This window comes from Oncorhynchus mykiss, chromosome 22 (assembly GCF_013265735.2).
Source record: "Oncorhynchus mykiss isolate Arlee chromosome 22, USDA_OmykA_1.1, whole genome shotgun sequence".
NCBI lineage: Eukaryota > Metazoa > Chordata > Actinopteri > Salmoniformes > Salmonidae > Oncorhynchus > Oncorhynchus mykiss.
The window spans coordinates 45,581,623-45,606,505 of record NC_048586.1 but is presented as its reverse complement, the minus strand read 5'-3'; the positions used below and the strand labels follow the sequence as shown (position 1 = coordinate 45,606,505).

General features: G+C 42.6%; 2 long non-coding RNA genes across 2 annotated transcripts; one reads left to right on the top strand and one right to left on the bottom strand.

Annotated features, from left to right (window-relative positions):
- Positions 1-4: 4 nt before the first annotated feature.
- LOC110501945 lies at positions 5-18,784 on the bottom strand. The gene is made up of 3 exons (XR_002470277.2): positions 18,484-18,784; positions 4,979-5,179; positions 5-259 (listed from the first exon to the last, which is right to left on the bottom strand). It is a non-coding gene; the product is annotated as an uncharacterized LOC110501945 (long non-coding RNA).
- A 9-nt stretch (positions 18,785-18,793) lies between these two features.
- On the top strand, positions 18,794-23,955 carry LOC110501943. Its single transcript, XR_002470275.2, has 3 exons — positions 18,794-18,895; positions 19,320-19,406; positions 23,525-23,955. It is a non-coding gene; the product is annotated as an uncharacterized LOC110501943 (long non-coding RNA).
- The last annotated feature ends 928 nt before the right edge of the window (positions 23,956-24,883 follow it).

The window sequence follows — 24,883 nt, the reverse complement described above, 5'->3', positions numbered from 1 at the left end:
GGATGCGCAGAGGGGGGGGGTCAGAAAAGGAGAGTCCAGATAGAGGGGGATGAGGAAAAAGAGGAGGGGGGGGGGTTCTGCTGTGGTTGCAGGGGTGAGGCTGTACTTCGGTGTCAGTGTCACCGTGATAACAGGTCAGCGGTGGTCAGTTGGGGGGTTGGGTGTCTGTGCAGGGGGATGCGCGTCGGCTCTCCCTGAAGACCCTGTCATCCAGTCTGCAGCCAACACCACTCCATGCCTAGGCAGAGGACCCGCAGCACTGCAGGGACACAACAGAGGTTAGGGTTATTACAATACAGACAAAGAGACAGACAGAGATGTCCTGGGGCTGTGTTCACAAACACATGCAGACCCCACAGAGCCCCAGGACAGCAACACAGTTAGACACAAACGTAAAAGAAAGCTATGACTATGTACTTGACCAGCACAAAAAACATCCTTTGGCGTTCTGCATTAGCATCGAATAGCCCCCGTGATATGCAACTTTTCAGGGAAGTTAGGAACCAATATACACAGGCAGTTAGGAAAGCAAAGGCTAGCTTTTTCAAGCAGAAATTTACATCCTGAAGCACAAACTCAAACATGTTCTGGGACATGGTAAAGTCCATGGAGAATAAGAGCACCTCCTCCCAGCTGCCCACTGCATTCAGGCTAGGAAACACTGCCACCACCGATAAATCCACTATTTATTTTTTATTTTTTTATTTCACCTTTATTTAACCAGGTAGTCAAGTTGAGAACAAGTTCTCATTTACAATTGCGACCTGGCCAAGATAGGGCAAAGCAGTTCGACACATACAACGACACAGAGTTACACATGGAGTAAAACAAACATACAGTCAATAATATAGTATAAACAAGTCTATATACGATGTGAGCAAATGAGGTGAGATAAGGGATGTAAAGGCAAAAAGGCCATGGTGGCAAAGTAAATACAATATAGCAAGTAAAACACTGGAATGGTAGATTTGCAATGGGAGAATGTGCAAAGTAGAAATACAAATAATGGGGTGCAAAGGAGCAAAATAAATAAATAAATAAATAAAATACAGTAGGGAAAGAGGTAGTTGTTTGGGCTAAATTATAGGTGGGCTATGCACAGGTGCACTATAATTGAGAATTTCAATGAGCATTTTTCTGCGGCTGGCCATGCGTTCCACCTGGCTACCCCTACCCCGACCAACAGCCCTCCACCCCCCACAGCAACTCGCCCAAGCCCCCACCATTTCTCCTTCACCCAAATAGCTGATGTTCTGAAAGAGCTGCAAAATCTGGACCTTTACAAATCAGCCGGAATAGACAATCTGGACCCTCTCTTTCTAAAATGATCTGCCGAAATTGTTGCAGCCCTTATTACTAGCCTGTTCAACCTCTCTTTCGTATCGTCTGAGATTCCCAAAGATTGGAAAGCTGCCACGGTCATCCCCCTCTTCAAAGGGGGAGACACTCTAGACCCAAACTGCTACAGGCCTATATCTATTCTACCCTGCCTTTCTAAGGTCTTCGAAAGCCAATTTAACAAACAGATTTTCAACCATTTCGAATCCCACCGTACCTTCTCCGCTATGCAATCTGGTTTCAGAGCTGGTCATGGGTGCACCTCATGCTCAAGGTCCTAAACGATATCATAAAGAGACATTACTGTGCAGCCGTATTCATCGACCTGGCCAAGGCTTTCGACTCTGTCAATCACCACATTTTTATTGGCAGACTCAACAGCCTTGGTTTCTCAATTGATTGCCTCGTCTGGTTCACCAACTACTTCTCTGAAAGAGTTCAGTGTGTCAAATCAGAGGGCCTGTTGTCCGGACCTCTGGCAGTCTCTATGGGGGTGCCACAGGGTTAAATTCTCGGGCCTACTCTCTTCTCTGTATACATCAATGATGTCGCTCTTGCTGCTGGTGATTCTCTGATCCACCTCTACGCAGACGACACCATTCTGTATACCTCTGGCCCTTCTTTGGACACTGTCTTAACTAACCTTCAATGCCATACAACTCTCCTTCCGTGGCCTCCAACTACTCTTAAATGCAAGTAAAACTAAATGCATGCTCTTCAACCGATCGCTGCCCGCACCTGCCTGCCCGTCCAGCATCACTACTCTGGACAGATCTGACATAGAATATGTGGACAACTACAAATACCTAGGGGTCTGGTTAGACTGTAAACTCTCCTTCCAGCATCTCCAATCCAAAATTAAATCTAAAATTGGCTTCCTATTTTGCAACAAAGCATCCTTCACTCATGCTGCCAAACATACCCTAGTAAAACTGACCATCCTACCGATCCTCAACTTGTCATTTACAAAACTGTTGTTGTTGAATTGCTTTGCTTTATCTTGGCCAGGTCGCAGTTGCAAATGAGAACTCGTTCTCAACTAGCCTACCTGGTTAAATAAAGGTGAAATCAATTTTAAAAAGTAAAAATATACAGACTCAGTGAGCATAGCCTTGCTATTGAGAAAGGCCACCGTAGACACCGTAGGCTATGTGCACACTGACCACAAAACGAGGTTGAAACTGAACTGCACTTCCTAACCTCCTGCCAAATGTATGACCATATTATAAACACAATATTGCCTTGCTTATGAAGAAATAACCTAAAAATCGGTTAAGTTTTTATTTTGTATATTTTTTTTATTTTACCCCTTCTCCTCAATTTTGATCTTATCTCATCGCTGGAAGGCAAAGGTCAAGTCATGCATCCTCCAAAACATGATCTGACAAACCGCGCTTCTTAACACCCGCCAATTTAACCCGGAAGCCAGCTGTAACCAATGTGTCAGAGGAAACACCGTTCAACTGACGACCAAGGTCAACATGCAGGCGCCCGGCCCGCATCGACGATGCCTGCCGTTTTACGGGCTCCTAACCAACTGTGCTATTTTGATAGTTTTTTCACATTGTTTATTTTAAACATAATGTTTCTGCTACCGTCTCTTATGACTGAAAAGAGCTTCTGGACATCAGAACAGTGATTACTCACCTCGAACTGGACGGAGGAGGGCGGGGTGCCTTGTAAGAACTTGCAGACAAGCAGGTAAACCACCACTACACCCCATATTATTGGCCAACGTTCAATCATTGGAAAACCAACTGGACTATCTATGATTAAGACTACACTACCAACGGGACATTATAAACTGTAATATCTTATGTTTCACCGTGATGTGGCTGAACGAAGACACGGATAACATAGAGCTGGCTGGCTTCTCCGTGCAGCGACAGGACAGAGCAGCTATGTCTGGTAAGACGAAGGGCGCGCACGCGTGTGTGTGTGTGTGTGTGTCTATTTGTCAATAACTGCTGGTGCGCGATGTCTAATATTAAAAAGTCTCGAGGTAATGCTCGCCTGAGGTAGAATACCTCAGGATAAGCTGTAGACCACACTATCTACCAAGAGAGTTCTCATCTATATTATTCGTAGCCGTCTATTTACCACCACAGACCAATGCTGGCACTAAGACCAGCACTCCACCAACTCTATAAGGCCATATGCAAACAATAACATGCTCACCCAGAAGTGGTGCTCCTAGTGGCCGGGGACATTAATGCAGGCAAACTTAAATAAGTTTTACCTCATTTCTACCAGCATGTCACATGTGCAGCCAGAGAAAAATATATATATTTTTTAAATAATTATAAAAATAATTAAAAACACTCTGGACCACCTACACGCCACACATAGAGATGCATACAAAGCTCTCACTCACCTGCCATTTGGTAAATCTGACCACAATTCTATCCTCCTGATTCCTGCTTACAAGCAAAAACTAAAGCAGGAACTTCCAGTGACTCTCTCAATACGGAAGTGGTCAGATGACGCGGATGATATGCTACAGGACTGTTTTGCTAGCACAGACTGCTACCATCTCCCCCCCCCATCCTAACCCAGAAGAGCAGCACGGGGCCCCAGTCACCCATCCTAACCCAGAAGAGCAGCACGGGGCCCCAGTCCCCCATCCTAACCCAGAAGAGCAGCACGGGGCCCCAGCCCCCCATCCTAACCCAGAAGAGCAGCACGGGGCCCCAGCCCCCCATCCTAACCCAGAAGAGCATGGGGCCCCAGCCCCCCCATACTAACCCAGAAGAGCACGGGGCCCCAGCCCCCCATCCTAACCCAGAAGAGCACGGGGCCCCAGCCCCCCATCCTAACCCAGAAGAGCACGGGGCCCCAGCCCCCCATCCTAACCCAGAAGAGCACGGGGCCCCAGCCCCCCATCCTAACCCAGAAGAGCACAGGGCCCCAGCCCACACAGTGTGGTTACCTAGTGTGGTTTGTGTAACGAGCAACGCTGATGTAGCCAAATGTCTCATCCAAGCGTTAGTTTCATCACCGTAGTTATGGGGAGCATAGAGCCATTTAGAGTCATATAGAGCTTAAAAAGGACAGTCAGTAAGTACTCTGTGTGGGGTTCCTAGTACTACTTACTGTTCTGCTGAAGTTATTGCTTATAGCATATAGGGATGAGAAAAATGTACAAGCCACACAGTCTCTCGGTTGATCTCTCACTCGTGACTGACGTTAAAAGTAGAGAGCTGGGATAAAGACAGAGTTAGAGAGGAATGTATTGCTCTGTGGCTGAGACGGGACAGACACATTTAACACAACTTTTTAAAAAAGGAACTGAGAGTGAACATATGAGTGATTCGTCTTTAATATCCGGGGTGGGCTACCACAGACAGCATAATCTCCATACCATTATTCCATCTCATCGATCTACATTCTTCACAGAAGCAGTTGGTGTCTTGAACATTCCCCCCCCCACACACACACACACACATTTCCACGTTCCAAATCACGACAAAACAACTGACTGCTATACTTGGCTCAGGACGAGAGAGAAAGAGAGCAAAGGCTGCTGGGAGATAAAGTAGGTTATCGTATCGCCTCAGAGAGTCACTATGATTCATAGAGGTTTGCTTACACCACTTGTACAGCGAGAGAGACAGGTTCTACAAAAACAACACCATCTTACCTGAACACTTGCTCAGCGTCTGTCTGGGCTAAACCTCCATTTTGGCTCCGGTCCACAGAGGGAGGAGGAAGCCCTGGCTCATGGCCCTAGCTGGCTGCTCCAGTGCAACGCTGGCTTTTCAAGCAAGTCACCAACCAGCAGCGATTGGCTTAGCCTTGATTAGCCCCAACTGCTCTCCCAGGACTGAAAGTCAACCACCACCTAGACAGAGAGGAGAGGGTTTGGTTATAAGCTGGTAAGCCGGTGTATTGTATCACACAGGTCTAGTCTGACAGAGAGAAACGCAGACAGAGGTGACACAGAAGTGACACAGAAGGTGTTAAACTGGGTGTACGCTACATGATTTAGCTGCCTCAGACTAGCTTGAGATCGGAGCCAAAATCCTCCATGTCTCAGAGCGCGTGGTCACAGACGCAATCGGGAGGGCTTACCGATCCCAGCTGTCCTGATATTTCCTGAACATGTTTTATTTGTATTTATTTTTTAAACTAGGAAAACAAAATACGCAACGCTCTTGTAGTGTTGAGATGTGCAACACGTTTTGAGAACACTGATCAGCAATAGCCAATGAGAGGCTGCCAGAGAAGAAGCCAGTAAGAAGAGGATGTTATTTCACAACACCCAGAGTGACTCTCCAGCAGGACACATGACTGCTAGTACGTGTTTCTACAGTCCGCTACAGACATAGGTGGTCCGTCCATAAGCTAAGCTTCAGCTAAAGATAATTGAATTGCCAAAAAATTTGAGCCTAATTTGCCTACTCCTGTCTACAAAAAAAAAGAAATAAAAATCTTTCAAAATAGGCTACTACACCAGATCGCATGATTTGGTCACAGAGGATCATTAGATTCTTAAAATAAAATTGTGAATAACATTTTTAAAAAAGCATTCACCTACAGTCGGAAGGGCCTGCAATTTGGACAGCCAGTGCGGCAAACACCAGAGGATTGCTGAGTTGTGACTAAGTGACAAAGTAAAAAGTAGGAGCCCAGCCAAGGCATAAAGCAATATTTAATCTTCATCTGGAAAGTGCAACCATCTCTGCAGCACTCCATCAATCAGGCCTTTATGGTAGATTGGCCAGATGGAGGTCTCTCCTCAGTAAAAGGCACATGACAGCCTGCTTGGAGTTTGCCAAAAGGACTCTCAGACCATGAGAAACATGATTCTCTGGTCTGATGAAACCAAGATTGAACTCTTCAGCCTAAATGCCAAGCATCACATCTGGGAGAAACCTGTCACCATCCTTATGCAGAAGAATGGTGGTGGTGGCAGCATCATCATGCTGTGGGGATGTGTCTCAGCAACAGGGACCGGGAGACTAGTCAGGATCATGGGAAAGATGAACGGAGCAAAGTACAGAGAGTTCCTTGATGAAAAACTGCTCTAGAGCTCTCAGTGCCTCAGGGGAACACCTTCCAACAAGACAATAACTCTAAGTACACAGCCAAGACATTGCAGGAGTGGCTTCGGGATATGTCTCTGAAATGTGGCCCAGCCAGAGCCCGGACTTGAACCAGATCGAACATCTCTGGAGAGACCTGAAAATAGCTGTGCAGCGACAGAGCATGAGGGGATCTGCTCAGAAGAATGGGAGAAACTCCCCAAATACAGGTGTGACAAGCATTTAGAATCATATGCATGACTCAAGGCTGTAATCACTGCCCAATGCGCTTTCTGCTTTGTCATTCTGTGTGTAGATTGATGAGGGGGGGAAAGCTATTTAATTCATTTTAGAATAAGGCTGTAACGAAACAAAATGTGGTAAAGTCAAGGGATCTAAATACTTTCCAAAGGCACTGTGTGTGTGTGTGTGTGTGTGTGTGTATTTATTTGCTAAAGCAAATAAGGTGTAACAAAGCCCACGTGGGCTGGGAATCCTGAAGATGACACTTTAATCAAATAAATAATGTACGACATGTTTCAAGGCTAGGGGAAGCTCAAAACATTGTATTTATTTCTGTAGACACAGGAGACGGCTAGTTAGGCTATATCACTTCGATAATTTACTTAGGGAAAGCTTAGCTTCCCCATAGCCTTACGGACCCAACGCCTATGAGCCTGTCAATTTACTACTGTCTCATAGTAGAAGCGTTGACCTATTATTCTATTAGTCAGCTTGTCGACAAAGAAGTTGTGGGACAAATCCCTACAACCAGTAAGCCTAGGATACATAAAACATAAAACAAAATAAACAAGGAGGTCAGAAATGTTGATAAAAAAAAAAATACTAGTTTAACATTATTAGCGCAGCTACGTGTGAATGTTCGTTTGGATACCGGATAAAGACAGTTGGAAAACCAATAGAACATGAGAGCAATAAGGCTACTGGTTTCAATCGCAAGTCATATTTTTTATTTTTTCATTATTTTACCAGGTAAGTTGACTGAGAACACATTCTCATTTGCAGCAACAACCTGGGGGATAGTTACAGGGGAAAGGAGGGGGATGAATGAGCAAATTGTAAACTGGGGATGATTAGGTGACCATGATGGTTTGAGGGCCAGATTGGGAATTTAGCCAGGACACTGGGGTTAACAACCCTACTCTTACGATAAGTGCCATGGGATCTTTAGTGACCTCAGAGAGTCAGGACACCCATTTAACGTCCCACCCGAAAGACGGCACCCTACACAGGGCAGTGTCCCCAATCACTGCCCTGGGGCATTGGGATATTTTTTTAGACCAGAGGAAAGAGTGCCTCCTACTGGCCCTCCTACTGGCCCTCCAACACCACTTCCAGCAGCATCTGGTCTCCCAACTAGGGACTGACCAGGACCGACCCTACTAAGCTTCAGAAGCAAGCCAGCCATGGGATGCAGGGTGGTATGCAGGGTGGTATGTAGGGTGGGATGCAGGGTGGTATGCTGCGGGCTAAAACATGCCTCCTAATATATATAGTAAAACATTCAGGTTTCAAACTATGAAGTAGCTATACGTTTACAAAATGCATACTACCTCCGTTGCCTATGCATTTGAATGGCGAATCAATATTTGGAAGCGCGCATCAATTACCAGTTGAGAAATAAAAAACAGTAGCTCTTTAAATCAATTAAACCCCTCAAAAATAATGTAAGGCAGATATCACCAGCTAACTAAAACCCTGATACAGCTAAGCTGAAGGCTCAACATTTCAGACATAAAAACCATCAAGTGAACCTTTCGATCCCTGGCCTAACGTCGGTAAATAAGAGAAGAAGAACTATATAAAACGGTTACAATCAAAAGGGGATTTCATTATTCAGGTTACATTCCTCAGTGGCGTAAAATGTCGGTAAGTTCAAAGTTCAGCTGCTCAGATTCCAATGCTAGTAACAATGAGATGGCAAATAAAATGTATCCCAGTAGGACAGAGGTCATCAGTAAGACAGAGGTCATCAGTAAGACAGAGGTCATCAGTAAGACAGAGGTCATCAGTAAGACAGAGGTCATCAATAAGACAGAGGCCATCACTAAGACAGAGGCCATCAATAAGTGAACAGAACTAAACCTTTCTGTTCACACTGACCGACAAGAGCAGAAGTGAGAAATGTTATAGCCTGCCTGAGCACAGTGAGGCTTTTTGGCAGCGGCTGACCCTCAAACCTAGAAGCAGTTTAGGTGAAACATGTTCAGCAGCAGCTGACCCTCAAACCTAGAAGCAGTTTAGGTGAAACACGTTCAGCAGCAGCTGACCCTCAAACCTAGAAGCAGTTTAGGTGAAACACGTTCAGCAGCAGCTGACCCTCAAACCTAGAAGCAGTTTAGGTGAAACATGTTCAGCAGCAGCTGACCCTCAAACCTAGAAGCAGTTTAGGTGAAACACGTTCAGCAGCAGCTGACCCTCAAACCTAGAAGCAGTTTAGGTGAAACACGTTCAGCAGCAGCTGACCCTCAAACCTAGAAGCAGTTTAGGTGAAACATGTTCAGCAGCAGCTGACCCTCAAACCTAGAAGCAGTTTAGGTGAAACATGTTCAGCAGCAGCTGACCCTCAAACCTAGAAGCAGTTTAGGTGAAACATGTTCAGCAGCAGCTGACCCTCAAACCTAGAAGCAGTTTAGGTGAAACATGTTCAGCAGCAGCTGACCCTCAAACCTAGAAGCAGTTTAGGTGAAACATGTTCAGCAGCAGCTGACCCTCAAACCTAGAAGCAGTTTAGGTGAAACATGTTCAGCAGCAGCTGACCCTCAAACCTAGAAGCAGTTTAGGTGAAACATGTTCAGCAGCGGCTGACCCTCAAACCTAGGAGCAGTTTAGGTGAAACATGTTCAACAGCGGCTGACCCTCAAACCTAGGAGCAGTTTAGGTGAAACATGTTCAGCAGCGGCTGACCCTCAAACCTAGGAGCAGTTTAGGTGAAACATGTTCAGCAGCGGCTGACCCTCAAACCTAGGAGCAGTTTAGGTGAAACATGTTCAACAGCAGCTGACCCTCAAACCTAGGAGCAGTTTAGGTGAAACATGTTCAGCAGCAGCTGACTCTGTTACAGTCTGAATTTAAAAATGGTTTAAATTGAGATGTGTCACAGGCCTACACACACATTCTCCCAAGTCAAAGTGGAATTATGTTTTCCATTATGTTTCTGTTTAACAAATGCTGAAATGTCTTGAGTCAATAAGATCTCAACCACTTTATGTCAAGCCTAAATACGTTCAGGAGTAAACATGTGCTTAAACTAGTCACATAATAAGTTGCATGGACTCACTCTGTGTGCAATAATAGTGTTTAACATGGTTTTTGAATGACTACCTTCTCTCTGTGCCCCACACATACAATTATCTGTAAGGTCGCTCAGTCGAGCAGTGAATTTCAAACACAGATTCAACCACAAAGACCAGGGAGGTTTTCCAAAGCCTCACAAAGAAGGGCACCTTTTAGTGGAAGAGTAAAGAAGAAGCAGACATTGAATAGCCCTTTGAGAATGGTGAAGTTATTAATTACACTTAGGATGGAATACACCCAGTCACTACAAATATACAGGCGTCCTTTCTCAGTTGCCAGAGAGGAAGGAAACCGCTCAGAGATTTCACCATGAGGCCAATGGTGACTTTCAAACAGTTACAGAGTTGAATGGCTGTGATAGTAGAAAACTGAGGATGGATCAACAACATTGTAGTTACTCCTCAATACTAATCTAACTGACAGTGAAATGAAAGTAATACTGCAAAAAAAATGTTTATGTCCCAAATAGAACATGTTATGTTTGGAGCAAATCCAATGCAACACATTACTGAGTACCACTCTCCATGTTTACAACACATTACTGAGTACCACTCTCCATATTTACAACACATTACTGAGTACCACTCTCCATGTTTACAATACATTACTGAGTACCACTCTCCATATTTACAACACATTACTGAGTATCACTCTCCATATTAACAACACAACACATTACTGAGTACCACTCTCCATATTTACAATACATTACTGAGTACCACTCTCCATGTTTACAATACATTACTGAGTATCGCTGTCCATATTTACAACACATTACTGAGTATCGCTGTCCATATTTACAACACATTACTGAGTATCGCTGTCCATATTTACAACACATTACTGAGTATCGCTGTCCATATTTACAATACATTACTGAGTATCACTCTCCATATTTACAACACAACACATTACTGAGTACCACTCTCCATATTTACAACACATTACTGAGTACCACTCTCCATATTGACAACACATTACTGAGTATCACTCTCCATATTTACAACACATTACTGAGTACCACTCTCCATATTTACAACACATTACTGAGCACCACTCTCCATATTTACAACACATTACTGAGCATCACTCTCCATATTTACAACACATTACTGAGTACCACTCTCCATATTTACAACACATTACTGAGTACCACTCTCCATATTTACAACACATTACTGAGTATCACTCTCCATATTTACAACACATTACTGAGTACCACTCTCCATATTTACAACACATTACTGAGTATCACTCTCCATATTTACAACACATTACTGAGTATCACTCTCCATATTTACAACATATTACTGAGTACCACTCTCCATATTTACAACACATTACTGAGTACCACTCTCCATATTTACAACACATTACTGAGTATCACTCTCCATATTTACAACACATTACTGAGTATCACTCTCCATATTGACAATACAACACATTACTGAGTACCACTCTCCATATTTACAACACATTACTGAGTACCACTCTCCATATTTACAACACATTACTGAGTACCACTCTCCATATTTACAATACAACACATTACTGAGTATCACTCTCCATATTTACAACACATTACTGAGTATCACTCTCCATATTTACAACACATTACTGAGTACCACTCTCCATGTTTACAACACAATACTGAGTACCACTCTCCATATTTACAACACATTACTGAGTATCACTCTCCATATTTACAACACATTACTGAGTATCACTCTCCATATTTACAACACATTACTGAGTATCACTCTCCATATTTACAACACATTACTGAGTACCACTCTCCATATTTACAACACATTACTGAGTACCACTCTCCATATTTACAACACATTACTGAGTATCACTCTCCATATTTACAACACATTACTGAGTACCACTCTCCATATTTACAACACAATACATTACTGAGTATCACTCTCCATATTTACAACACATTACTGAGTACCACTCTCCATATTTACAACACATTACTGAGTACCACTCTCCATATTTACTACACATTACTGAGTATCACTCTCCATATTTACAACACATTACTGAGTACCACTCTCCATATTTACAACACATTACTGAGTACCACTCTCCATATTTACAACACATTACTGAGTACCACTCTCCATATTTACAACACATTACTGAGTATCACTCTCCATATTTACAACACATTACTGAGTATCACTCTCCATGTTTACAACACATTACTGAGTACCACTCTCCATATTTACAACACATTACTGAGTACCACTCTCCATATTTACAACACATTACTGAGTACCACTCTCCATATTTACAACACATTACTGAGTATCACTCTCCATATTTACAACACATTACTGAGTATCACTCTCCATATTTACAACACAACACATTACTGAGTACCACTCTCCATATTTACAACACATTACTGAGTACCACTCTCCATATTTACAACACATTACTGAGTATCACTCTCCATATTTACAATACATTACTGAGTACCACTCTCCATGTTTACAACACATTACTGAGTATCACTCTCCATATTAACAGCACAACACATTACTGAGTATCACTCTCCATATTTACAACACATTACTGAGTACCACTCTCCATATTTACAACACATTACTGAGTATCACTCTCCATATTAACAACACAACACATTACTGAGTATCACTCTCCATATTTACAACACAACACATTACTGAGTACCACTCTCCATATTTACAACACATTACTGAGTACCACTCTCCATATTCACAACACATTACTGAGTATCACTCTCCATATTTACAACACATTACTGAGTACCACTCTCCATATTTACAACACATTACTGAGTACCACTCTCCATATTTACAATACATTACTGAGTACCACTCTCCATATTTACAACACATTACTGAGTATCACGCTCCATATTTACAATACATTACTGAGTACCACTCTCCATGTTTACAATACATTACTGAGTACCACTCTCCATATTTACAACACAACACATTACTGAGTACCACTCTCCATATTTACAATACATTACTGAGTACCACTCTCCATATTTACAACACATTACTGAGTATCGCTCTCCATATTTACAATACATTACTGAGTATCACTCTCCATATTTACAATACATTACTGAGTACCACTCTCCATATTTACAACACATTACTGAGTATCACTCTCCATATTTACAATACATTACTGAGTACCACTCTCCATATTTACAATACATTACTGAGTACCACTCTCCATATTTACAATACAACACATTACTGAGTATCACTCTCCATATTTACAACACATTACTGAGTACCACTCTCCATATTTACAACACATTACTGAGTATCACTCTCCATATTAACAACACAACACATTACTGAGTATCACTCTCCATATTTACAACACAACACATTACTGAGTACCACTCTCCATATTTACAACACATTACTGAGTACCACTCTCCATATTCACAACACATTACTGAGTACCACTCTCCATATTCACAACACATTACTGAGTATCACTCTCCATATTTACAACACATTACTGAGTACCACTCTCCATATTTACAACACATTACTGAGTACCACTCTCCATATTTACAATACATTACTGAGTACCACTCTCCATATTTACAACACATTACTGAGTATCACTCTCCATATTTACAATACATTACTGAGTACCACTCTCCATGTTTACAATACATTACTGAGTACCACTCTCCATATTTACAACACAACACATTACTGAGTACCACTCTCCATATTTACAATACATTACTGAGTACCACTCTCCATATTTACAACACATTACTGAGTACCACTCTCCATATTTACAACACATTACTGAGTATCGCTCTCCATATTTACAATACATTACTGAGTATCACTCTCCATATTTACAATACATTACTGAGTACCACTCTCCATATTTACAACACATTACTGAGTATCACTCTCCATATTTACAATACATTACTGAGTACCACTCTCCATATTTACAATACATTACTGAGTACCACTCTCCATATTTACAATACAACACATTACTGAGTATCACTCTCCATATTTACAACACATTACTGAGTATCACTCTCCATATTTACAACACATTACTGAGTACCACTCTCCATATTTACAACACATTACTGAGTACCACTCTCCATATTGACAATACAACACATTACTGAGTACCACTCTCCATATTTACAACACATTACTGAGTACCACTCTCCATATTTACAATACAACACATTACTGAGTATCACTCTCCATATTTACAACACATTACTGAGTATCACTCTCCATATTTACAACACATTACTGAGTATCACTCTCCATATTTACAACACATTACTGAGTACCACTCTCCATATTTACAACACATTACTGAGTACCACTCTCCATATTTACAACACATTACTGAGTATCGCTCTCCATATTTACAACACATTACTGAGTATCGCTCTCCATATTTACAACACATTACAGAATATCGCTCTCCATATTGACAAACCGAGTGGTGGCTGCATCATGTTATGGACACCGAGCGTGCCGATCTCGTCGTAATCGTATCCGTTTTATCAAACCTGATACTGGTAATTGGATTTACTGGTGATGGGAAAACTCAGAAGTGTGCTTTGTTAAAATGAACCCTGAGAGATGAAAATGCACATGATTACTTTACTTAGTCTTATTCAATTATCAACGGAATAGACAAATACATAAGGCCCCTTGCATGGCTGGCTACTACTGTCTGCGTGTATTCCAGACACAGATTTAGAAGCTAGGCTAATTTTCTTGCTCCATATTGTTTCACTTTGCTCCTCTCCAAAGCTTTTCTCTGCCGACACCATAATGATCTGTCGCTCAGTAAACATGACTGGGCAAGAAAAAAATTATAATAGCAAAGCTCAAGACAGACGTCAGTGGAGTAATTATACGGACAGACAAAGTAGGCCTACTGAACAACGCCAATTAGTCTAAAACAACCATATGACCTCAGCCGACAGGAAATGACTAGTTTGAACAACAATGACTAGCTACAGATTCATTATGTACACTATGTTTGAAGAAGAGGAAACGTATGCCCTGATACGAATGACTGAGTGTGCTGAAACAGAGCAGTGCACGTGTCTGGGGAAATGAGAGCGGCTAGTTCTAATCCAATCGTTAGCCCCTAATGAGTAGGGGGCAAATGCAATACAACACATTAATGAGTACCACTCTCCATAGTGGTGGCTGCATCATGTTATGGGTATGATTGTCGTCATAAGGACTGGGGAGTTTTTCAGGATAAAAAAAAACCCTAGATTGGAACAAACCACAGGTAAAATCCGAGAGGAAAAACCGGGTCAGTCTGCTTTCCACCAGACACCGGTCAGGATGCTCACAATGGTGCAACTGTAGAACATTGAGGATCTGGGGGACCCATGCCAAATCTTTTCAGGTTATTGTCCTGGCACCACACTGCCAGGTCTCCGACCTTCACCCTATAGGCTGTCTCATCATTGTCGGGGATCAGGCCTACCACCTTTGTGTCGTCAGCAAACTTAATGATGGTGTTGGAGTCATGCTTGGCCACACAGTAGTGGGTGAACAGGGAATACAGGAGGGGACTGACCACGCACCCCTGAGGGGCCCCCGTGTTGAAGATTGCCTAGCGCCCACGTGTTGTTGCCTATCCTTACCACCTGGGGGCAGCCCGTCAGGAAGACCAGGATCCAGTTGCAGAGGGAGGTGTTCAGTCCCAGAATCCATAGCTTAGTGATGAGCTCTGTGGTCACTATGGTGTGGAAACGTTGAGTCAATGAACAGCATTCTCGTATACAGTTGAAGTCAGAAGTTTACATAAACTCGTTTTAATGACTCCAGCCTAAATGTTTCAAACACTCCACAAATTTCTTGTTAACAAACTATAGTTTTGGCAAGTCGGTTAGGACATCTACTTTTTGCATGACACAAGTAATTTTTCCAACAATTGTTTCCAGACAGATTATTTTCACTATCACAATTCCAGTGGGTCAGAAGTTTACATATACTATGTTGACTGTGCCTTTAAACAGCTTGGAAAATTCCAGAAAATTATGTCATGGCTTTAGAAGCTTCTGATAGGCTAATTGAGTCAATTAGAGGTGTACCTGTGGATGTATTTCAAGGCCTGTTAACAAGACATTTGTGGAGTGATTGAAAAACGAGTTTTAATGGACTCCAAATGAAGTGTATGTAAACTTCCGACTTCAACTGTACACGCTCTAAGTGATTGATAATTGGTATTCAGCAGTCATAAAAGTATGCCTTATTTACCTTTGAAGAACTAAATAACAAGTAATTTTGTCAGAAAGCATAGGCAGCAGCTCTATAGAGATGATATGACTTGGAAATAATTAATAAAGTAAAATAAAATGGAATAAACACAACTGAAATATTTTATCAAAGTAAAGTGAATAAAATAGTTGATAAGTGATGAGCAGTTACTACCATCATTGAACGTATTGTTTTATCGTTTGTTGTTACAGTATTCAACCCACACAATGCCAAGTGATTTAAAAAATAATAATCTAAACTGTAAACCTTGATTATTTATTTAAATAACTGACACAAAGCTAAACAGGATAATTTTAAAAAAAAAGCACACATCACTACTGAAAAAGGTACGTTTGAGCGCCTATCCCTCACCAATGGCCAGATAGAGGACAGAATGTAGAGGACAGAATGTAGAGGACAGAATGTAGAGGACAGAACGCAGAGGACAGAACGCAGAGGACAGAACGTAGAGGACAGAACGTAGAGGACAGAATGTAGAGGACAGAACGTAGAGGACAGAACGCAGAGGACAGAACGTAGAGGACAGAACGTAGAGGACAGAACGTAGAGGACAGAACGTAGAGGACAGAACGTAGAGGACAGAACGTAGAGGACAGAACGTAGAGGACAGAGCGTAGAGGACAGAACGTAGAGGACAGAACGTAGAGGACAGAACGTAGAGGACAGAACGTAGAGGACAGAACGTAGAGGACAGAGCGTAGAGGACAGAGCGTAGAGGACAGAACGTAGAGGACAGAACGTAGAGGACAGAGCGTAGAGGACAGAACGTAGAGGACAGAACGTAGAGGACAGAACGTAGAGGACAGAACGTAGAGGACAGAACGTAGAGGTAGGGAAAATATTTTTCCAAGAGAAGCTAACTGACCACAGTCATGTTTACTGAACACTGTATCTGCGTCTGAAATGGAACCCTAAATTGAACTAGTTTTGAACAGGGCCCACAAGATTCTGGTCAAAAGCTGTGCACATCGTGTAAGGAAAAGGTCTCCCACTCTCTCCCTCGCCGCTGGCCTGGCCACGGGACATGTGCCCGCATGATACATTATTGAGTGGCAAGCATGTCAAGTCCATCTCAAAAACCTCCTGACCTGGAAAGCTCAGCCATGTTTCAAATGTTCTCAAGACCAACATGACATCGCTGAGGAATTACAGTCAGAGCCAGATCCTGTAGCAAATCTAGTAAACTTGCTAGTGACTTCAGTGAATGTTTAACACATTTCTAGAGGCAAATGTGTTAAATTATAACTGTGACATAATTAACTTGGAGCTCTATGTAAATATATTTCTGGAAACTGATGTAAGTCTGTGTAAGGTTATCGCTACTGCGCACACCTTCCATTATTTTCCATAGAGCTTATACCTCCTTAATTGTTTTAATTGAACCTTTATTTAACTAGGCGAGTCCCTTAAGAACAAATTCTTATTTTCAATGACAGCCTACCGGGGAACAGTGCCTTGTTCAGGGGCAGAACAACAGATTGTTACCTTGTCAGCTCGGGGATTCGATCTAACAACCTTTCGGTTACTGGCGCAACGCTCTAACCACAAGCCGTGGATGGTCCGAGACCATATCAGACAGTATACCACGGGCATGACAAAAAAAGTGATTTGTTATTGTTCTAATGACATTGGTAACCAGTTTATAATATCAATAAGGCACCTGGTATATGACCAATATACCACGGCTAAGGGCTGTATCCAGGCACTCAGTGTTGTATCGTGATTAAGAATAGCCCTTAGCCATGTTAAATAGGTCATATACCACACACCCATGTGCCTTAATGCTTAATTATTCCTTACGTAAAGACAGGACACTCCATTTAGTATGATGTTACTTTTTTTGGTATGGCATGTATTATTTTGTTTATATCCATCATCCATTTCATATGATATGTTACGAATTACAATGTGTATGATGTTTTGCAAACTGTACAAAAGGTTACATATTTTAAAATTGGTGACTTAAGTCAACAAAAAAAATCTGTGTCTTATGTAACCTTATCCAAACATAACATAAAACTAATTTCATCCTCTCAGATGTAAAAAATGTACTACGTTACGTCTAGTCTATGAGATCAGGTTGAATTATAACCAAATAGCATTCATTGTTGAATAACGTTTAGTCGTTTATAATTTATGACTATTCAACAAAAAAAGATAGCTAGTTTCAGCATGACTTATTAAACGTTAACAATTACAACAATTTGGGGAAAAATGTGTTGGCTAGCTAGCCAAGTAAAACAACGCCTAAACGTTCATATAAAAACAGTTGATGAGCATAACAATTCACGTAGCAACTGTCAGCCAGCTAAATGCTGCTGTGTGTCAGATATTATAGATAACTAGTTAAATATAGAGATGTCTCCCTCCTACTTTCAGACTTAGCTGAATGCTAAATAGCTACATAACGTTAGCAAGTAAAAAAATAAAAAAGGCAAATTATGAAACATATTTCAATTGAACAGGCAGATACTCACGCAGTGATTTCCACGAAACAACTTAGCTTGCTAGTTAGCCAAAATGCTAACGGTGGCTATACGGGCAATTCCACTGTCAGTCAATCAGGGTGTACACTGTAAAAATGGAGCCAACATTACACAAACAAAACAACAAAACTACATACGAACGCAAACAAGATCGCCTAAAAAAATGTTTAAAAAAAAATGTATCCTTTTGTCGCACAGATTACTCCTTTTTAGACAACAACAAAGCATTTTCTGATTTCACAATCATTCTCTCTTTTTTTCCGTTGCCATCTTCCTCTGTCACAGACACACACCCACACGCAAGGGACGCTGTGACGTTTTCACAAACCGCTATCCCGGATTCGCCGCCACATCCCGGTACTCTTTTCTCCGCCGCCCTTGAAAGAGAACGTCCTATGTGAAAGTCAGTCGTGCACTTTTTTTTTTAACCTGTCGTGTGTGTGTGTGTGTGTGTGTGTGTGTGTGTGTGGAACAAAATACATTTCCTAACGCATAATAGTCATGTTGGAGCTGCATAGATCCGTATAAATGTGTCAGATTGTGTGGGTGAGTGAGGGTTATACAGAGGAGGATTGTAGAATATACTTTAACGACCCTGGGTTTATAAACGCGGATATCGACTTTACCGCTGGAGCTTGCATTTACGGCACAGTCGATAGCCCTCTAGACTTCGGGACCTGCTCCCTGCCGTTTCATTACAATATTATAATATAGCTCAATTAACAACCATTGGCTACAACTTTCTTGGTTTGATTGGTTTATAGTTTAGGCCCCATCAAATGAACTAAGATATCAATGCAGTCATAATTGTTTGGTATTTGCTGCAGGATAGCACTAGTTGGTCCCTGGAGACTGCTGTCTGGTTGGAGAGTCACCTGCTCCCCTCCATGGAGACAGACCAGCATGATCAACAGGTGTGTTTTAAAATGTTTACCTTTATTTAACCAGGTAGGCTAGTTGAGAACAAGTTCTCATTTGCAACTGCGACCTGGCCAAGATAAAGCAAAGCAGTTCGACACATACAACAACACAGAGTTACACAGGGAATAAACAAATATACAGTCAATAATACAGTAGAACAAGTCTATATACAGTGCGTGCAAATGAGTTAAGATAAGGGAGGTAAAGCAATAATTAGGCCAGGGTGGCGAAATAATTACAATATAGCAATTGAACACTGGAATGGTAGATGTGCAGAGTATTTATGTATGTATGTACAGTGGGGCAAAAAAGTATTTAGTCAGCCACCAATTGTGAAAGTTCTCCCACTTAAAAAGATGAGAGAGGCCTGTCATTTTCATCATAGGTACACTTCAACTATGACAGACAAAATTAGATTTTTTTTCCCAGAAAATAACATTGTAGGATTTGTAATGAATTTATTTGCAAATTATGGTGGAACATAAGTATTTGGTCAATAACAAAAGTTTATCTCAATACTTTGTTATATACCCTTTGTTGGCAATGACAGACGTCAAACGTTTTCTGTAAGTCTTCACAAGATTTTCACACACTGTTGCTGATATTTTGGCCCATTCCTCCATGCAGATCTCCTCTAGAGCAGTGATGTTTTGGGGCTGTTGCTGGGCAACACAGACTTTCATCTCCCTCCAAAGATTTTCTATGATGTTGAGATCTGGGGACTGGCTAGGCCACTCCAGGACCTTGAAATGCTTCTTACGAAGCCACTCCTTCGTTGCCCGGGCGGTGTGTTTGGGATCATTGTCATGCTGAAAGACCCAGCCACGTTTCATCTTCAATGCCCTTGCTGATGGAAGGAGGTTTTCACTCAAATTCTCACAATACATGGCCCCATTCATTCTTTCCTTTACAGTCGTCCTAGTCCCTTTGCAGAAAAACAGCCCCAAAGCATGATGTTTCCATCCCCATGCTTCACAGTAGGTATGGTGTTCTTTGGGTGCAACTCAGCATTCTTTGTCCTCCAAACACGACGAGTTGAGTTTTTACCAAAAAGTTATATTTTGGTTTCATCTGACCATATGACATTCTCCCAATCTTCTTCTGGATCATCCAAATGCTCTTTAGCAAACTTCAGACGGGCCTGGACATGTACTGGCTTAAGCAGGGGGACACGTCTGGCACTGCAGGATTTGAGTCCCTGGCGGCGTAGTGTGTTACTGATGGTAGGCTTTGTTACTTTGGTCCCAGCTCTCTGCAGGTCATTCACTAGGTCCCCCCCCCCCCCGTGTGGTTCTGGGATTTTTGCTCACCGTTCTTGTGATCATTTTGACCCCACGGGGTGAGATCTTGCGTGGAGCCCCAGATCGAGGGAGATTATCAGTGGTCTTGTATGTCTTCCATTTCCTAATAATTGCTCCCACAGTTGATTTCTTCAAACCAAGCTGCTTACCTATTGCAGATTCAGTCTTCCCAGCCTGGTGCAGGTCTACAATTTTGTTTCTGGTGTCCTTTGACAGCTCTTTGGTCTTGGCCATAGTGGAGTTTGGAGTGTGACTGTTTGAGGTTGTGGACAGGTGCCTTTTATACTGATAACAACTTCAAACAGGTGCCATTAATACAGGTAACGAGTGGAGGACAGAGGAGCCTCTTAAAGAAGAAGATACAGGTCTGTGAGAGCCAGAAATCTTGCTTGTTTGTAGGTGACCAAATACTTATTTCCCACCATAATTTGCAAATAAATTCATTAAAAATCCTACAATGTGATTTTCTGGATTTTTTCCCCCTCATTTTGCCTGTCATAGTTGAAGTGTACCTATGATGAAATTACAGGCCTCTCTCATCTTTTTAAGTGGGAGAACTTGCACAATTGGTGGCTGACTAAATACTTTTTTGCCCCACTGTATGTATGTATGTATGTATGTTGTTGGAGGCTATTTTGTAAATGACATCGCCAAAGTCGAGGATTGATAGGATGGTCAGTTTTACGAGGATATGTTTGGCAGCATGAGTGATGGATGCTTTGTTGCAAAATAGGAAGCCGATTCTAGATTTCATTTTGGATTGGAGATGTTTAATGTGAGTCTGGAAGGAGAGTTTACAGTCAGAACTGTCCAGAGTAGTGATGCTGGACAGGAGTGATGCTGGACAGGCAGGCATTTGCGGGCAGCGATCGGTTGAAGAGCATGCATTTAGTTTTACTTGCATTTAAGAGCAGTTGGAGGCCACGGAAGGAGAGTTGTATGGCATTGAAGCTCGTCTGGAGGTTGGTTAACACAGTGTCCGAAGAGGTATACAGAATGGTGTCGTCTGCGTAGAGGTGGATCAAAGATCACAAGCAGCAAGAGGGGCATGACTGTGGCAGCTTTCCAACCAATGGTAATCTCAGACAATACGAAAGAGAGGTTGCAACAATTTCGGCAGATAATTTTAGAAAGAGAGGGTCCAGATTGTCTAGGCCGGCTGATTTGTAGGGGTCCAGATTTTGCCACTCTTTCAGAACATCAGCTATCTGGATTTTGATGAAGGAGAAATGGGGAGGCTTGGGCGAGTTGCTGTGGGGGGTGCAGAGCTGTTGACCGGGGTAGGGGTAGCCAGTTGGAAAGCATGGCCAGACGTAGAAAATGCTTATTGAAATCTCATTTATAGTGGATTTATCGTTGGTGACTGTGTTTCCTAGCCTCAGTGCAGTGGGCAGCTGGGAGGAGGTGCTCTTATTCTCCGTGGACTTTACAGCGTCCCATAACGTTTTTGAGTTTGTGCTACAGGATGCAAATTTCTGTTTGAAAAAGCTAGCCTTAGCTTTCCTAACTGCCTGTGTATATTGGTTCCTGACTTCCATGAAAAGTTGCATATCACGGGGGCTGTTCGATGCTAATGCAGAAAGCCACAGGATGTTTTTGTGTTGGTCAAGGGCAGTCAGGTCTGGAGAGAACCAAGGCCTATATCTGTTCCTGGTTCTACAGTTTTGAATGGGGCATGCTTATTTAAGATGGTGAGGAAGGCACTTTTAAAGAATAACCAGGCATCTTCTACTGACGGGACGAGGTCGATATCCTTCCAGGATACCCAGGCCAGGTCGATTATAAAGGCCTGCTCGCTGAATTGTTTTAGGGAGTATTTGACATTGATGAGGGGTGGTCGTTTGACGACAGACCTATTACAGACGCAGGCAATGAGGCAGTGATCGCTGAGATCTCGGTTGAAAACAGCAGATGTGTATTTGAAGGGCAAGTTGGTTAGGATGATATTTATGAGGGTGCCAGAATTTACGTTTTTGGGATTGTACCTGGTGGGTTCATTGATAATTTGTGTGAGTTTGAGGGCATCAAGCTTAGATTGTAGGATCGCCGGGGTGTTAAGTTTAGGTCACCTAGCAGCACCAGCTCTGAAGATAGATGGTGGGCAATCAATTCACATATGGTGTCCAGGGCACGGCTGGGGGCAGTAGGTGGGCTATAGAAAGCGGCAACGGTGAGAGACTTGTTTCTGGAAAGGTGGATATTAAAAGTAGAAGCTCGAATTGTTTGGGTACAGACCTGGATAGTAAGACATAACTCTGCAAGCTATCTCTGCAGTAGATTGCAACTCCTCCCCCTTTGGCAGTTCTATCTTGTCGGAAAATGTTATAGTTAGGGATGGAAATTTCAGGGGTTTTGGTGGTCTTCCTAAGCCAGGATTCAAACACGGCTAGGACATCCGGGTTGGCAGAGTGTGCTAAAGCAGTTAATAAAACAAAGGCATAATGTACAGACAAAGGTAGAGTAGGATGTGAGTACATTGGAGGTAAACTCAGGCATTGAGTAATGATGAGAGATATTGTCTCTAGAGACGTTTAAACCAGGTGATGTCACAGCATATGCGGGAGGGAGAACTAAATGATGTATCAGTGTGTTGGGTTACTGGAAAAGGGCCTATGAGAGCATAGATGATTTTCCGGCTCTACGTTGATATTACTAAATGTATTGTACTCCTTTACTGAACTGTTAGGAGCTAGTAACACAAGCATTTCTCTGCACCCGCTAAACTGTGTACGTGGCCAATACACTTTGATTTAATTCGATTTTCATCCATCACTTTCTCTCATCCATTTCTCTTTCTCTCCATCTCCTAGTCGGCTGGAGGGAGTTGGTGGTTACGGTTACAGAAGTCATCAAAAGAGAGCGCCTGGGGAATAGGAGTGGAGCTAGGCACTGCAGGTCCTGGATTAACCTCTACATCACCAGAGGAACAGAGGAGGAGTTGGTGGTTGACCCATCAGAGGAGTTGTATTTATGGATGGCTACAGGTCATGACCTTTCCCATCTTCTACGTCTGGGTTCTCTTCATCTGCATATGCTTACATCAAATGTAGCCTATGGCTGGCCGGTTATCCATTTCAAGGGGTTCGCTTCGTGTCAATGTACTGTTTCTCTGTTTCTCTGTTCTTCTTCTGTTGTTTATTTTTTTGTGTTTTTCCTCTTTGTGTAAAATATGTTGAGACCTTGTACACATGAAATAAATTGTGATTTGATTGGAAAGATAATAAAGAGAAGAATAAATAGACCACCTCATAGACCATTTTATTTTTTAAACCAATTGAAATGTTAATTTTGTGGATATTTTCTATGTTATTTAACATTATTTTAATGAGACATGATTACCTGCAATAGATGAATCGTACGTGGCACTGTGGCTTACACTCGGCTACTTCTCTGACCAATTATTTCACAGATAATTGTATGTTTGGGGTACAGAGATGAGATCATCCTTCACAAATCATGTTAAACACTTTTATTGCATCCCGAGTGAGTCCATGCAACTTATTATGTGACTTGTTAAGCACATTTTTACTCCTGATGTTATTTAGGCTTGACATAACAAAAGGCTTGAATACATATTCGCTCAAAACATTTTCAGCTTTACATTTTTTAATAATTTGTAAAAAAAAAAAAAAAAAATTCTAAAAACAAAATTCCACTTCCAAATTGTGGGGTATTGTGTGTCGATCAGTGACACGGGCTTTAACACAAGAACACGTGGAACAAGTCAAGGGGTGTGAGACGGAGGGGGCAGAGAGACAGAGGGGGGCAGAGATGGAGGGGGGGAGAGAGACGGAGGGGGAGAGATGGAGGGGGGAGAGAGACAGAGGGGGAGAGACGGAGGGGCGGAGAGAGACGGAGGGGGGAGAGAGACGGAGGGGGGAGAGAGACGTGGGGGGGGGGGGGACAGAGGGGGGAGAGAGACAGAGGGGGAGAGACGGAGGGGGGGAGAGACAGAGGGGGAGAGACGGAGGGGCGGAGAGAGACGGAGGGGGGAGAGAGACGGAGGGGGGAGAGAGACAGAGGGGGAGAGACGGAGGGGGGGAGAGACAGAGGGGGAGAGACAGAGGGGGAGAGACGGAGGGGGGGAGAGACAGAGGGGGAGAGACAGAGGGGGAGAGACGGAGGGGGGGAGAGACAGAGGGGGAGAGACAGAGGGGGAGAGACGGAGG